Below are 16349 nucleotides of genomic sequence, written 5' to 3' on the forward strand. Positions count from 1 at the left end.
AGCTGAATTCAATGCCAGGAGATGAGGTGAAAAGCCAGTTTGTCACCAACATTCTGCAGAATGTCCCAATGCTTCAGTGTCCCAATGCTTCTTGATCCCAACCCCCAGAGTCAGACCGGGCGGGCGTTCCTGCCGGCGGGGGCAGCCGCGGCCCCCAGCACATGCTGGGGGAGGCTCAGAGGGTGGTGGTGAACGGCAGACCTGGGAGGTGACAGGAGGGCCAGATGCCAGCCCCTGGGTGTCCGAGGATGCGCGTCCACCCACACGGGTGCCATGGCCGGTCCCTCAGACCAGCAGGCAGCAGGGCGGGCCGGGGACACCCACAATCAGAAGTCTGCAGAGGGGGCTGGAGGCTTTGCATTTTGGCCCCAGAGATAGGGGTGAGTCAGCTGCCTGTGGGGCGTTTACAGTGGGTGCAAAGACATCTTTTGAGCAAAGGTGGGCAGGAATGTGCTTGAGAGAAGGTCCCTGGTCACCTGGCGTCCTGGGAAGGTGGCAGAGGTGAGCCGCCTCCAGCGGCTGCTCCCGACAAAGAGCCCAAGGGTGGCACAGGAGGGGTGGCCGCGGTCGAGCGTGGCGTCGGGCGAGACTGCCAGTCTCCGTGCTCACAGCTGGTCTGTTCGGGTCCAACGGGGTTTGTGGGCACGGTTTGTGTCGGTCCAGACGCGTGGCACGAGGACAAGGTGCCGGGTGCTGCCGGGCTCGGCAGACCAGGCAGGGCCGTGGGAATGATCTCTTTTGAAGATACCGTCGCTCGTAAGACTTACAAAAGTCAGCTCATTTTCCAGAACAAACGTGACCTCTTTCCCCGGTTCTCTGCTGCAACCCGACATCCGAGGCCCGGGCAGCTGGAACAGGGAAGGGCCACAGGGGCACTTGCGGGGGCTGCGGGAGGTGGGGTGCTCAGCGGGGTCTCTGAGAACCCCTGCAGCTGGGGACCTGGGCAGCCGTGAGTCCCTGCCTCGTGCCGGCTGTCACACCATCGTCCCTGCCGTCACCTGCCTCACAGCCGGTGGTACCTTCCGCTGGAGGCCGCTTGAATAGAATCCCGCGGCCCAGGTGGCTTGTGAGCCACAGACGTTAGTTTCTCACGCTTCTGAAAGCGAGGAGTCCGAGATCAAGGTGCCGGCAGGTTCCGTGTCTGGGGAGGCCCCTTCCTGCTTCACAGCCGGCAGCTTCTCTGTATCTTCGTGTGGGGGAGGGGCAGGGGAGCTCTTGGGGTCTCTTTGAGAAGGGCGCTGACCCCACCACGGGGGCTCCCCTCTCGTGACCTGATCACGAGGCCCGAAGGCCCCACCTCCCTGTGCCGTCACCTCGGTGGTCAGGTTCCAGCCCGTGCGCTTGCCGGGGCGCAAACCCTCAGTCCCTAGCAGGTGGCGCCGGGCGGGAAAACCGGGGTGGGGCCACTGTGTCAAGTGTGAGCCAGAGTTGGGAAAGTACAGACATCAGAAGACCAGCCGTCGGCCCCGGGCCTGGCGTGGGACGAAGGCTGACCTCCCTTTCACGCCCTGCCTCTGCCTGGTTTCACATTTTACAGCAAGAATGTCCTACTCCCCGCCAACTTACAGAATCTCGTTAGGGCTCCAGAGCGGGGGTGTTGTGACTTCACACGTCTTATTTGCAGGCTTGGCTGTAGAATCCCTCCAGGGAGCGCCCCTCCCGCGGCCGGTCTCCCTGCGGGGCCCTCCACTGCCCTCGTCGTGAGCCGTGGCAGGCGCCGCTCCTGCCTCGAGCCCGTGTTCTCAGCCGTGGGGGAGACCGGCCTTTCGGTGGGTGCGATGGGAGAACGGGCGTTTCCGGTTGGCTTGGCGTCTCGGTCGTTGACGACACACTTCCTGCTCGTGGAAGCGGTGCTTTGACGGGTACTTGGCCTGCGTTAGAATCCTGATTCTGCTACGTGCTCGCCACGTGACTCTGGGCAGGTTGCTTAGCGTTTCTGTACCTCAGTTTCCTCATCTGTGACATGACTCTCATGAGAGCTCACCTCCTGAGGGTGCCACGAAGACTGAACGAGCAGACGGACACGGGGGCATCGGGATGCCCCGTGACGGTGACAGTTATAGACAGCTGGCCCCCTGCACGGGACTGTGAGCTCCAGCTGGCGTTAGAGCATCTCGACTGCAGTTCCGGAACTCGGGCTCCTGCTCTGGGCAGCTGGGCGTGGCAGTTTCCCCGAGGAGAGAGTCAAGTCCTCTGCAGGGAGGGGCAGGGAGGGTCGGGGGCTCAGACCTGGGTGCTCGCGGGTGCTCCAGCCACCTCCCCCCCCCCTCTCCCCCGGCTCCGTGCTCCTGAGAGGGACATGGGACAGCAGGAAAGCACACCTCTCTGGAATACGTGTGGGGAAACGGGAAGGACACCCAGGAGCCAGCTCAGGAGACCAGCCTTCCTGGCACCCAGCAGAGCAGCCTGGGGCCCTTCCCCCTGGGCCCTCGGCCTGCCCCACACCGTCCAGCCCCCGGCTGGCTTAGAGAGGTAGGAGGCCGGGGTCCAGCCCAGCTTCTCTCGTCCCCTTTGAGCCTCCCCCCACCCCACGCCCCCAACGGCTATTCTACCCCTGGGAACAATGGGCGCCTTCGATGCAGCCCTGTCCTTACTGCCACCATCGCCTGGAACAGCGGGGCTCTGCAAACCGGCTCCTGTGCTCGCCGCGTGTCAGAGAGACCAAGCTGGCACGTCGGGCACACAGACGGAGCCCCCGGGCACTCCCCGCGGGGGCGCTTCCCGGTTCTGTGCGCTGACGCCCGTGTCCGCGGTGTGCGGAGGGGACGCCGGGCCAGCCGCTCCCTTGTGCCAGCCGGGGTGTCGGTGCTTGGTGACCGGACCCCTTGTCCCGGCAGGTGCCTCAGTGCCGTGTGCACATCTCTCCGCCCGTCACCCGCCCCTGGCCTGTAGCTGCATCTCAGAGTCTGCAGTTATGAGCACAGCTTGGCAACCGGTCCCAAGTGCAGTCTTGAAAAGATGAGTGCACTCTCGTTCTCCTGATGCCCGGTGCCCGAGGTGGCCCAGGGCCAGCGAGCCGGGTCACGTGTCCCCGGGAGGCTGAGCAGGGCGACCCCCGTGTCTCAGACCGGCTGGTCCCCTCCAGGCCCGCCCTTCACAAGCGAGGCGCTCCCCAAGAGTGAGGCGCTGCCCCAGGACACCTGCTGCCGGACGTCCCCGTGCGTGTTCACCCTGACCCGCCTGTGTCCACACCGCGCGGTGACCACAAGCTGCACAGCGTCCGGCACAAGAGTTCCCGAATGTGCTTCAAAGCACTTGAGATTTGGCCGCTGGCTTCCCTGTGTGCACACCTCAGGCTGTTTACCCGTGTTTGGTTTGCATGGTAACCCGTGCTCCCCACGCGTCCCGGTGTGGATTGGAAGGACACTGTCAGCCTCCCGGGGAGCACCAGCCTCACTCCTGGAAGCGCCACCGCCGGCTCCTTGACCCCAGGGTGAGTCGAAGCAAAGAGGCTTGTCACGAGTGGGCCTTGATGTTTGCTCCCCACACCCCGCCCCCGACTTGTTCGTGTATTTAAAGCTGCGGGAGGCAGACCAGGTTGAACACGGCCCCGCCGGCCTCCCCTAGGCGCCCGCGGCCAGGTCCCTGTGGAGCAGCTGGCATCCGTCGGTCGTGTCCTGCGAGGGACTGGAGGGCACTTGGCTGGCTGGTGCTGGGGCCACAGCGCGGCCTCCTCCTGCGTCGTGCCGGGACCAACAGAGAAAGCTCAAGGAACTCAGAGCCTTTCCGAAGAAGGGCTGCGGAAAGCGGCGGGAGCCCGTGCCCAAGCGGTCAGCGGGAAGGACGACGCTCCGGGCATGAGAACGAGGTCGGGGTCGCGACTCTGCCAGCAGGAGGGGGCCCGGTGAGGCCTTGTGGGGAGTCTTAAGTGAGGGCCTCTGGCGGCTTCTCTCCCTGTTTCTCTAGAGTGCTGTGTAGCTGGCATCCAGAGGCTTCTTCCCGGGTCTGAGGCCGAGGGAGATCTGGAAGACAGGCCGGTGAGGTGGTGCATTCCCCGAGCACCTCGTTAACCTAACACGCGGACGACGGTGTGTGTGTGGGGTGGGGGGGGAGTCTCACTGCCGGGGCCAGTGTGTCTGTGAGGCAGGGCCCGCAGCACAGTGCTTGGTCCCCAGCATCTTTCCTTCCGGAAGCTGCACATTGTGGCTGCTCTACTGGGTGTGGAGGCAGCACGGCCTGAGGATCAGCAGTGTCTTTGGTGACGCGTGGGAAATAGTGATCAGCCGTGATTTAGCTCGCGTCGAGGCGTGGACACGTCAGGACAAGCGCCAGGATGTGCCGTCCCGCCCCTGGGAGCGGCCGGATTCACTCCTGGGGGCCTGGGGTGGAACTGGCCACGCTGGGGGCAGCGGGGCGCTCAGAGGGCCGCGTTTCGGACCCCAGGCTGCCAGCTCTTTGGTGATTTGGGGCAGAGGGACTCAGAGCTGCGGTCGTGCCGAGGGCAGAGCCGCCGGGATCGCCGCATGGTTGGTCTGCGGTGGCATCTGTCGCTTGGCGTGGCCTCGGCGTGTGTGTGGGTGTGGCTTCATGCACGTGGGCAGGGCCCCCCGTGGCCCCTCACCAGTGTGTCTGGGCGTGGCCCGTGTGGCCTCTCTCACACGACACTGTTAGCAAGCACCCGATTCCGGCAGGTTCCACGTGGGGTCCCCCCTGAGGGCCAGGACTGCAGGAGCTGGTGGCAGGGCCTCCCCCGGTTTCTGTGTGGGGTCAGGGTGGGCCGGGGACGGCCAGAGCTCTGCTGGCGGCGAGCACAGAGAACAGGACGGGGAGGCTGACGGGGAGCGGGGAGCCCAGGGCTGGCTGTGCCGCAACCCCCCCGCCCCTCCCCTGCAGGGATGGGGGGGATCGTGGGTCCGTCCCGGAGGATGGAGGGAGGCACTGCCCTCGGTGCGCCCCGGCTTGCCCGCCACTTGCCCTCCCTGTGGCCGCGCTTGGCGAACTTTCTGGTGGTCGGCTCTCTGATCTCCTTTCTGTCTGGGCTGCGGTTGGTGGGCTCCTCATTTGCCGGAGCCCAGCAGGTACCGGACGGAGGAGCGTCTGGCTGTCGCCCGGGGCTCCACGGGGCCCCTCCGGCTGTCCGGCCCCCTCCTCACTGGGCCCCTGATGGCCCCAGGGTCAGCGGGGGTAGCAGAGAACCTGCTCTGGGACCACACGATAACAATCACAACATGCTTGCCGTTGCGCGTGGCCCCGTCCCAAGGGTGTGGTCACCACCAGTCAAGCAGGGGGACTGGAGTGTGCCGACTGACTGCACGGGGAGAAACTGTTTCCTCTGAGGAAGTGTTACAGAGTTTCAAAGGATACTTTTCCCGTGGCTGCTCTCAGCGCCAAGAACTCCTGCCAACACACGCTCTTTCACCCTTTTGGCGGAAATCACTAATGTTCAGGCGCAGGGAAATAATCCGGAGACTACATTCCCGTGACGCTTTCTTGTGCGATACGTTCAAATTAGCTTTGTTCTCCTCAACCTAAGGAGGAGGTGTGGAGAACGAGAGCCTCGAGGGAGGGCGGTGGCGGGGGTGAGGGTGGGGAGAGGGTGCGGGGAGGGGGGCTAGGGGGCAGCTCCGGGGCCTGGACGGCGCGGCCCCCGGTCTCAGGGGCTGGAGTTTGGGAGGTGTGTCTGGGGGGCTGCGGTGGCAGCCGGGAGGGGTCTGTGACCCACTTTCCACTCAAGACGAGTCATCGCGGCCACGCCCCGGAGGTCAGGCCAGAGCGCCCATGGAAGCCTTTCCCAAGGAGGACGGGGCCCATCCGGCCTCACAAGGTCCTCACGGGACGAGTCAGGGCCACCTGCCGCCCTGCACGGAGACCTTGGCTGGGGGGTGGGCCTCACGGCCCCCCAGGCCCGTGTCCTCACGCGTCACACACCGAGGTCCCCCACAGGCTGGTTCTGTGGACGCACGTCCTGAACGGCACTCTGGGAGGGGAGGGCTTTCTTTTCGTGACCCGTTGGAGAGGCGGCGGTCCGGGCGCCTGGCAGGGAGCGGCACCTCCAGGGCCCCGCCGTCCCGGGAGGACGGGCACGGCTACGTTAGAGCCAGTCCGCCAAGGCCGCCAGCACCCGGGATTAAGGACTTGGAAAAGCCTTAGCCAGCAAGACGGTGCTCAGGACAATCCTCTGAAGCCCCTTCCAGTGGACGGAGTGCAGGGTAGTGACCCGCCTTCTCTCCTGAGACGTGTCAGGCCAGAAGCTAGATGACAGATGCTTCTAGAAGGAGCCTTGCAGTGACCCGTCCAGAAGCCCCAGAACCTGCCGCCTCAGGGTCCCACAGGAGTTCCTGTGCTGCAGACTCACTGTGGTGCCCGGGGTGGGGGTGGGGGGGCGGGGGAGGTGCAGGGTGGGAGCGCTGGCCCAGTCTCCCGTGTAGTGACTTCACTTCCCCCTGGGACCGCGCCCTAGCCCCGAGGAAGGTTCCCCGGCCAGAAGAATCCTCAAGACGTCCTCATGATCAAATACCCCCCACCCCACCCCCACCCCGCTTCCTCAGGTGTCTGCTGAGGCCTTCTTCACTGGGAGCGGGTTTTGTGGGGCGACGCTTCTGTCCTTGGGCCACCTGATCTCGCCTCAGCCCCGTCACAGATCCCAAGTCTCAGGGAGACGGGGGAGAGGTGCACACACACCCCCACCTTCCCTCAGTTCCTCCAGCACAGACTCCCCAAGAGTAAGACGTGTGGCTTCCCCCCCAGGAACCCTCCTCTGTCGGTAGCTGTGGGCTGGGACCCGGCCCCGAGTACAGGACGTCTGTCCATCACCTGGTGGCCCAAGCACGGGCTCCCCATCACTAGCTGACCCCACGGCCCCGCCCCAGGCCGCGCTGTGTTGGGGTCGTGCCATTGTGGCTTCGGAGAGGTGGGGGAGAGATGGTGTGTGCTTGTGGGCCGCTGACCTGCGTCCCGGCCCAGCCCCGTGACACCAGCAGCTCCCGGTGGCTCCCGGCAAAGCTGCTTATTGGATTAGTGGCCCCGCGGGCCCCTGCAGCAGGTGGGGGGAGGCTGGCATTTAGGGAGTCCTGTTTTCGTCTGGGCTGCTCTGTGAGGCCTGCAGGGGCCTGGGGCGGGGGGAAGGCGGCGCCTGGAAGTGTGTGTTCCCCTTGGGGCTGAGCAGATGGTCCTGGTGGCCCCGGCCCGTTGGACACGGGCGCCATAGTCTGGACGTAATCCCTCTTCCTTATCCGCCGGCCAGGGGCTGACGCTGCTCAGGCCGCTGGTCTCCTTCTGTCGGACTTTCACGGGCACAGGCTTCCAGGGGTCCGAAGATGCTGTCCAGCTACTCCGCCTGCCTTTTCTCGGGCGTGTGCACGGCCCTGGTCGCCGTGGCCCTGGCCTATTACTTCTACTGGTGAGTACGGCCTGGCGGGCTCTGGGCCGTCCCTGCGCAGGGGCCCCAGGCCTCGCTTTTCTTCCGCTTCCCCTCCTGTTCTCCGTGTGCCACAAACTTCCCGCTTGGGAAGGGGCCCTCGTGGTCGGCAGGGAAGTCAGTGGCAGTCCTGCCGGTTGTGTCGGGGCTCGGCCCAGGGAGATCCCACCTCGCCCCGCCGCGAACGTGTCTCTGGAACGTTCTGGGACGTTCCCGGAGAAGGTTCTGGGGCCGGGAGCCTGGCGCCAGGAGCAGCTCCGTCAGCTTCCTGGTGCTCCCCGACCTCTTACCCCGCGGGGGGCGCGGGGGGCTCACGGGGTGGTCCGTCGATGAAGTAGAAAGTGGTAGTTTCCATCACGGAGAGGCCACCCCGCTGTACCCTGGCAGGCTGAGCTGCTTTGTGGTGAGTCACTCGCAACCGTTTCTGGCTGTCGTGACCCGTGCGCATACTGGTTCTCGCTGGGAGGTGGGGAGTCTGAGAGGTGGTGCTGACCCCACCGGCCTGGGGTTCCCGAGACTCGGGTCCAGCCCGACCCCACACCAGGCCGCGATGGTGAATGGGGCGCGTGTGCTCCAGGCCACCTGTTTCCATCCGTAGAATGGGAGACCGCGTGCCCTGTCTGCACGTGACCGTCTGTAGCCGGGGCACGGGGATGGCAGCCATCGGGTGGAGCCGGCCCCCGCCCGGTGCTGGATGTGGTCAAGGTGGCTGTGGGGAGACCCAAAACCCCAGGTCTGTGGCTGACTTCATTTTTTAGGGCCAGAAAATGGGGTAATTTCCGGTGAAGAGACATTGAGACGTTGGCTCTTGTGAAGGTTCTGGCCCAGATTAGTTTTGTTTTCTTCAGCACACGGTCTGGCTGGGAATTCTGTTTGCCCGAGGCTTTCCCTTCTGTTGATCCGATTATCACTTCTGTTCTGACGATGCGGAGGGCGCTGCACACGGTGTGTTCGGGGGCTCCGTGCCTGCGCGGCCCCTGCCCTGCCGTCCAGGACACGAAGGCCCTTTCCTGTCCGCTGGGAACTGGGAGCTGGGAGCCCCTTCCTCCGCAACTCTGTATCACTTACCGTGCAGAATGAATTTATGCCCGGGAGTTATTTGCATTTTAGATCTTACAAAGAGTTACACGGGACCACAGAAAGGTAACGGGTGAGTCAGGGGAAGAATTGGCCCAGGTGAGGGAAGGAAGGACTTTTGTCCCCTATTGAAGGAGCTCCGGGTCTTGGCCAGGTGGTTCCCCAGACCCCGCTGGGGCCCCCAGGGGACGAGTGGTCACTTACTTTCATGATAAACTTCCAGATGCTCTCGGCCAGGGGAGGGGTCCACCAGCCCAGGGGCGTGTCGCAGCAAAGGTGCCCCCCTCCCCCCCACCCCTGTCCTGGTAATCGATGGCGTGTGGAGGCCAGGAGAGGAGAGGCAGCTCGTGTGGCTCTGAAGGCTGGCCAGCTGCGGTGTGCTGGCGAGGGCATGGGCTCCCCGGGTCCCCTCGGTCCTGACGCTTGACCCAGCCACTCACTCAGTCGTCGCTCCATCCACACGTGGACAGAAACCCAGATGGAAGAATGTTTTTGCAGCTTCTTGTGATCCGGCTGGCAGAGTCGAGCAGCCCCAGCTGTGCCCCCGTCCCCCCGCCCCCGTCCCCGCCCTTGTCCCCCACACTCAGAACTGGGAGAGAACATGGAGGTTGTCTTGCCCTGGGTCTACGGAACGGTCTCCTCCCCAGTTTGTGCTGGGCTTAGGTGCTGCCTTGTCGGCCGCCAGTCTCCCCGGGCCCGCAGTCCCACCCAGACTGGCGTGCGCTCAGCCAGCCTGGGCTTCTGGGGCGCTGCGACCGGCGCCGAGGCGGAGCCCCTCCCCGGAAGGTGCTGGAGAGGAGTGCTCTGTTCTGGTCAAGATGCCTCCGGCCGTGCGAATTTGTGAGCACTTCCAGGAGAAGCTCAGGGTCTCCAGGGGGGAGTTTTGAGCTGCAGGGAGTAGAACCCTGGGCTCCAAGATGCCATCAGAGACCCACTTCCTTCCGAGGCTCTGCCGTGTGGCCCGGCTGCCCTCTGCAGGCGTCACGGCATCCAGGAGAGACACCTTCTCGTCCGCCGCCCTCTTGCCGGCGACAGCTGCCTCCATGGTGGGCTTCTCCACGTGCCCGGAGGTGAGCCCATCGCTAGCAAGAGGCCGGACGCGGCCAGAGCGTGGCCCCGGCCCTGTGCTGGAGCGCCGCTTTCGGAAGCGGCCCCCCTCCTCCCCCCTGCAGGTCTGTCAGCAGAGTGACGTCGGGGCACAGCAGCCAGGGAGCCTGGCTTCGCTTCTGGGTGTAAGACCCCCAGGACCCACCTGTGAGACAGACATAGGGAGGCGTGGGTTCCCCCAAGCGCACGCTCACCGCCTCTGGTCGCCCACCGTTACTTCTCTTCGGCAACGTCGCCGGCACGTACCCCCTTTCAGACGTCACGCTCACCGTGAAACGCACACGGACCTCGTCTGTGCTTCTTTAAATTGTTGAATGACATCAGGCCGGAGCCCCGCCTCCCCGCCCGTCACCCGGCATGACCTGGGGGCCGTGGCTGACCTCGTGCCCTCTGAGGAGACCTTAGGAAGAGCTGGGCCGCCCTTCCTCTGTATCTCAAATATTTAACAAGTTCACTGGCCTAAGTGGCATTTCGTATGTTGGTTTAGGGATCTTCCTCATTTTAAGGAGCGCAGATTCCTGCCGCGAAGAACCAGCTGCACAGGGGAAGGATGCTTTACATCTTTACGAGGGACAGAGACGTTTAGGGGAGGCCTGGGGCGCCCTCACTTCCAGCGCTGCCCGCACACCCCCGCAGGTCCCATCCCTGCAAGCTCGTCGTCGGCGTAGGCAGCGCCCCGGTCAGCGGTTCCCCCACGCTGCTTTGTTGATAAGTTTCCCCGTTATCACAGCCAAAGTATGGCTCTGGGTTCTCTGGGCTCTTTCTGGAAAGACAAACTGGCACCAAAGCCCTTACTTGAAGTTACAACAGTAGCTAGTTTTAAAAGTTAGTGACTTACAACCATGTCCGATAGAGATTTCTACCATGGCCTTCAAGGTGTGTGTGTGTGTAAAGAATCAAAACCTCGGGGTGCCCGGGTGGTCAGTCGAGCATCTGACTCTTGACCTCAGCTCAGGTCATGATCTCACGGTTCATGAGATCGAGCCCCACATCGAGCTCTGACTCGATGACAGCTTGGAGCTTGCTTGGGATTTTCTCTCTCCCTCTCTCTCTCTTTCTCTCTCTCTTTCTCTCTCTCTTCCCTCCTGCCCCCCCTCTCAAAATAAATAAATAAACCTTAAAAAAAAAAAGAATTAGGGGCACCTGGGTGGCTCAGTCGGTTAAGTGTCTGATTCTTGATTTCGGCTCAGGTCATGATCTCCCAGTTCGTGGGTTCAGGCCCCACGTCGGGCTCTGCCCTGACAGTGTGGAGCCTGCTTGGGATTCTCTCTCCCTCTCCCCCTCTCTCTCTGCCCTTCCCCACTCACACTGTCTTTGTTGCTCTCAAAATAAATAAACTTAAAAAAGAACGAATTTAGAAAGAATTAAAGTCACACTGATGTCGGCTGCCTGAGGGAAAGCGGGTCCGAATCACAGAAGCTTCAGAGGCTCACTGACAGAGCGTCGGGTCAGACCGCGGCTTCGGCGTGGCTCTCCTGGGTGTGCATCAGGCCTCCTCAGCGTGGGGTGCGCCGTGCAGTTTCCCCAACGAATGTGACCGTGAGGCCCTCTCGTAGCGGGTCGGTTCCTGGCGTCAGTGTCTCAGTTACGGAGTTTTACCAATGCTCGCGATGATTTAAATATCCGTCACTGGTACGGAAAGCAGAACTTTTACGAAGGCTCTTTCAGAACCCGGTGTGTTTATGAAACCCTGACGAGTTTTCAGGGACACTCCTACGTGCCCTTATTTCATCCTTGGAGCCAGCCCGTGGTTCTGGTAGTAAAGGTCCTCTTACCCTCACTTTCAAGTCAGAAACTGAAATTCAGAACGATCACGTCACGCGCTGAGGCCACAGACACGGGACAAGAACCGTTGGCCGAGCCCTGGGCCCAGTGTACACCTGCCCCCGTTCCTCGGTGGAGAAACCCACAGTGGGCGTGGGGGCCCCTCCAACGTGTCCGCTGAGCTGAGACCTGCAGGTCATTTTCCCTTGACCGAATTACACGAGGACTCTTTTCACCTTTAAAGGTGCCATATTTCGCGATCAGCATTAACCCAGACCTTAAATCGCTTTATATTTGCATTTCTCTGAGTTGGCAGCCTGCCCGGTTTAAAGGAAAGTGAGCTCCCACCCGTCCCTTCCTCACTCTGGTTCTCAGGGTCGTGGCTCCAAAGCTGTCCGGCCACTGACTCCCGACCGTTTGCTGATGCTCCGTTCCGTGACTTACTAACCCACCCAGTTCTCTCGCCGATATTCACCGAGTGTCCGTCCACCGCGTGCCAGGCGGCGGCTCTAGACTTCTGCTTCTCTGCGAGTGTGACAGACGCCTGTCACTCCTCACCGCCCCCGAGTTTGCTGGGTTAGTATTATTTTTAGTTATTTTGCTCTTCCCTTAATACTTCAGTATACTTGAACTTTCACTTTGTGTTGAATCAACTGGAGCAAAGCCCTCCTGACCAGCTCTGTGTAAAACAACTTGGGTTCACGACATTCGTATCTGCGGTCGTTATAATGGAGTTCTCCACGCTTCTTTTGTAGGTCGATTTCAAATATTGAAAGTCCAGAAACAGCATTCACAATAAAACTTTTAATGAATTAGCTCCTGCCGATGCCACAGAGAAGGCACGAGAATCCCGCCATTAAGTCTGTGCTGCTTGGAGGAGGAAGTCGCTCGTGAAGCCAACCGTAGAAACCCACGCCCCGTGTTAGTGCGATCTCTGTCTGCACCACAGTTTCCTGGCAGGGTTTTTTTTTTTTTTTTTTTGTTACTTGAAAATGTTAATTGCTTCGTTTTTATTTTTAAGAAAAGAAACCTATTTCTCCTTCAATCCCAAAATCTTCTAGCTCCTTCATCGTATTCTTTGTGGAACAAATTCTTTGTTCTTGAACGATCTCGGGTTCTAGTTTGGAGCAGTTTCTTTCCGGGCCACCTACGGGTGTTTATCCCGGCATTTCCTTCCATTGCGTAACGGGGTGAGTTCTTGGTCTTAAATCCCATGTCTTTCTCCTTCCTTCCTGTTTCGCTGGACTACACCCTCAAGTAATCTTTTCACAAAGGATCAGCAGAAGTTCCATTTTCTGAAACCTGGTCGATCTCAGGACTGCCGTGATTTCCGTCTTCATTCTTTGTGTCTCTCTGGTCCTGATGGAGGGGAAATGGCATTCAGAGGGAGGAGGCTTTACTACAGGAGCTACTTACAAAGGGGCCAGCAGGGATTGGGGAGCGGTGAGAAGGGGAAAACCCTGGAGTCGGCACATCCTTACTGACAACGTACTTCGTTCCAGCCAGGGCTGCGCGGGGAAGGGCAGGGCCCACGGAAAAGTCAGAGGATCGCGGAGTCCAAGCTGACTTCTCTTGGTCCCAGGGTCGAAATTCTGTGAAATTTGTAAAGTGGCCACATTTCGGAGTGTGCCGAAGCATGAGGTTCTGGGCGACATCTGTGGCGCTCCGCCGCTCTTGACCCAAGGGTTCCGGCCTGGATGCTCCTGGGGACTGGGTGACGCTTGTCACGGTGCACGTGCGGTAAACACGCATCATGCATTCAGCAGGCTTTGATGGAGCGCCTGGGTATGACACCCAGACCCGCGTGCTGGCGTCCCAGAAACGGTGGCTTAAATGCACGCGACTCGTCCTCTCTGCCTGCGAGGTCTCGGCCTCGGAGGACCTGCGTCTTCCACACTCTGGGCCTTTAGGCCTCATACGTGTTGCTTCATGCTGACCTTGAGCCACCCTTCCTCACTCGGGGCAGAAGGGCAGAGGGCGTCCCAGAGGGATTTGTCTCTTGTCCTAAAACAGACGCCTTCTTGCAAGTACCTATGGACGTCTCCCCTGTCCCCCCCGTGTCCCCCTGCCTGGAACTGGGCCTCATGGCCCACACCAGTCACTCCAAGAGGGGATGGGGTTCCTTTATGGCTTATATCTGGGGCCTTAGATCCCATCTTGGGATTCGATTCTCACCAGGAGCGGTGTGGCGGGAGGGAGCCCACGGTGGCTGCACGGGACTCGTGGGCCCGGAGGGGAGGTTGGCCTGTTGTTTAATCGCCTCTTTTCACCCGCTGGTTGAGGAGATATGTGATGCTAAAAGAGCCTCCTGATTCCCGTAATGGTTTTAAGTTAATTTTGTATTCTATTTATTGTAACGTATTAAACACAGTAGAGGGGCGCCTGGGTGGCTCAGTTGGTTGAGCGTCCGACTTCGGCTCAGGTCATGATCTCGCGGTTCGTGGCTTCGAGCCCCATGTCGGGCTCTGTGCTGACAGCTCAGAGCCTGGAGCCTGCTTGGGATTCTGTGTCTCCCTCTCTCTCTCTCTCTCTGCCCCTCCCCTACTTGCGCTCTGTCTCTGCCTATCAAAAATAAATAAATGTAAAAAAATAAGAAATTTTAAACACAGTAGAAATACACACGTGCCTCAATACAAATACAGCAGAAAGTCGACACGTGTGCGAGGCGTGGTGTTTGCTAAGCCAGTAGCCCCACTCGGCGTGTCCAGCAGGGGTGCACCTGCTCGGGCGCGAGGGCCCGCGGGCCGTCAGCTCCGGTCCAGCTCACTGGTCTGCTTGTCTGTCCGCGCGGGCCGGGGCTCGCTCGAGGCTTTGTCGTAGTTGTGACATCTCGTGGGCCGTTCCCTGGTCCTGTGCGCGGTCTTCTCGGCTTCTCTTTCTTGTTTGGTTCTCCACACGAGCTGTAGCACCCACCTGTCTAGTTCCCAGTGAAGCTGAGGGACCGGTTGGTGTTTTAATTAGGATTCAAGTGCATCTGTAACTTAGAACGGTTTGCGTGTCAATCGCGTATCACCATCTCACCCACGCCCTCACAGTGTGGCACTTGTGGCCACCACCGGCTTCTGCGGGTCAGCAGCCCAGGCCGGGCCCAGCAGGAAGGGGCGTCAGTGTGGCTGCAGTGGGCTGGCACCCGCCTGGGGCTGTGGGTCCCCCGTGCTCCGCGGGGCCCGCCCCCCACAGGCCGCCCCGGGACCCCCGCCCGGTGGCGCGGGGCACGGGGGAGGCGGCAAGGCCCTGAGGGCCGAGCTGGGGTTGAAGGACCTTGTGTTCTCCGTGTGCAGAGCCCTGAAGCCAGCGGGGCCCCAGCGCCGGAGAGGGGACCCCACGTCCTGACGCCTGCCTTGCCAGGGGCGGGGCACAGGGAGGGCAGTGTTGTTCCCTTTGCTAGGCCTGCTTATTGTCTTTCAGGATGTTCTGCCGTGTCCTTGTGCGGGCTCTGCCGTCAGATCGTTTCGTTGCAGACACACGTGGGGTCTTGTCTACCGTGTGCCTCCTGCATCTGCGTGTCCGCGTGCAGGCGTGCCCACTGGACGGCGGTCCCCGGGCTTATCTTCCTGCCTTAAGTGCTTGGACTGTGAGCCTGTTCCCCACTTGCTTTAGGAGAAACCCCTGGTCCTGGACGTGCAGGTTTTCTGTTTCTGCTGCTAGAAAGACAGTGGAGCGACCCGGGAGCCGCCAGCGGCCGGGGCCCCAGATGATCAGGGGGTGGGGGCAGAGCCACCAGTGGCCGGGAGCTCCCCATCTTCCGTGCATGGCTTCCGAGGTTGCTCTATGGTCTCGGATGACCACCTGAGGCCAGTGTCCTGGGGCTGTTGGGTAGAAATGACTAAACTTCTCTGCTGTCTTGGTCCCTTCTGATGACTTCAGTCAGAGCGAGTTACTGAACGTTCTGAGAATGTCGATCTCTGTACATTGTGCTAACTGCATTCGGCACTCTGTCATCTGTTGTTTATAGTGGCACTTTGGTCACAGTGGATTCTCTGGGGTCTGCGGGATACAAACCTGTCATTTGCAGACAGGGATGATTTTGTTCCTCCTCCTAGACTTTTCGGTTTCTCGGTGGTTCTGGGAATCTGACGAGGCGACAGACGATTGTTAGCAAAGAAACGTGTCCTACTTCTTGGCCCGTAGAAGGATAAGATGGTCCCTGCCAGTGAATTTACCCAAGAACGAAAGGTAGTGCCTTAAAGACTCAGAAATAGGATCGTGTTTGTCTGATCTACAATTTTAGTTGGCCTCATAAAAATACCCTTTCCGCTTCCTGGCCTTGTCAGTAACACGATGCTAGGATACAGCCTTTCTCTCGGCGTCGTGGTCAGGTCAGCGTGGACAACAGTGGCCATTGTGCTCTCATTCGTGATGTCATCGATGGGCGCAGGGTCACCCTCTGAGGTGGTGCCTCCCGGGCCGCCGGCCGGTGCCTGCCCCTCCGTGTCATTGTCAGAAGGATGTCTGCCACCAGCGCCCCTCCCGCCCCCGCTCACACCAGGTGGGCCGTGGGCCAGGAAGCCACCCAGTCCCTCTTGCCCCTGCCACATTGACAGCCAGAGGGAGGAGCAGCCGGTCAGGGACCAGTCAAGGGGCTAGACGGTCCCTCTGTGAGTGACATGGATTTGCTCCCGTGTGGCCCGGGCTGGCCGCTCGGGGAGCGCGAGCCTTACTCCTGGCTCCGGGCTGCGTTTTGGGCAGTTAACGTTGCGTCTACGTGTCTCGGGGTAGCTCGAGAATATTCGAGACAGTGTGCACTCTCGACTCTCCCCTGTTCATGGGTTTTGTCCTTCGGTGTCTCCTGACTCAGAAACAACAGAACGGCCCGCGCGCAAACCAAACACCCAGGCTCGCTCCTGGGGTGTCCTCTGTGCGGCCAGCCGGCAAGGCCTTTCTGTGGTGCCTCCGGGGGACTGTGCGTGCCTCACGCATAGGCCTTCACGGGTGGGACGGGACAGAGGGAAGGAGGGAAGGTAATGGTTCTTCTTTTCTGCTTCATCGCGGGCTTTGAATTCAGATGACTGAAATCCGCATGAAACTCAGCGGCTCTTTCTGT

General features: G+C 61.1%; 1 protein-coding gene across 5 annotated transcripts in view; it reads left to right on the top strand.

The window, feature by feature from the left end:
- AGPAT3 (1-acylglycerol-3-phosphate O-acyltransferase 3) overlaps nt 1–16349 on the top strand; it is an 85083-nt gene that overhangs the window by 39136 nt on the left and 29598 nt on the right. The window contains exon 1 of one of the 5 annotated variants that reach the window (XM_086676094.1): nt 3520–3808. The exons of 2 other annotated variants lie outside the window; for them this stretch is intronic. The gene's annotated coding sequence lies outside the window, so the exon portion shown is untranslated. Of the gene's footprint in view, nt 1–3519; nt 3809–6496; nt 7340–15630; nt 15795–16349 lie in introns of those variants that run through there. 2 more of the 5 variants (XM_086676091.1, XM_086676095.1) reach the window with 2 other exon arrangements.

Source organism: Puma concolor, chromosome C2, assembly GCF_028749965.1.
Source record: "Puma concolor isolate L17-30 chromosome C2, mPumCon1.1.hap2, whole genome shotgun sequence".
In the NCBI taxonomy this organism is placed as follows: Eukaryota; Metazoa; Chordata; class Mammalia; order Carnivora; family Felidae; genus Puma; species Puma concolor.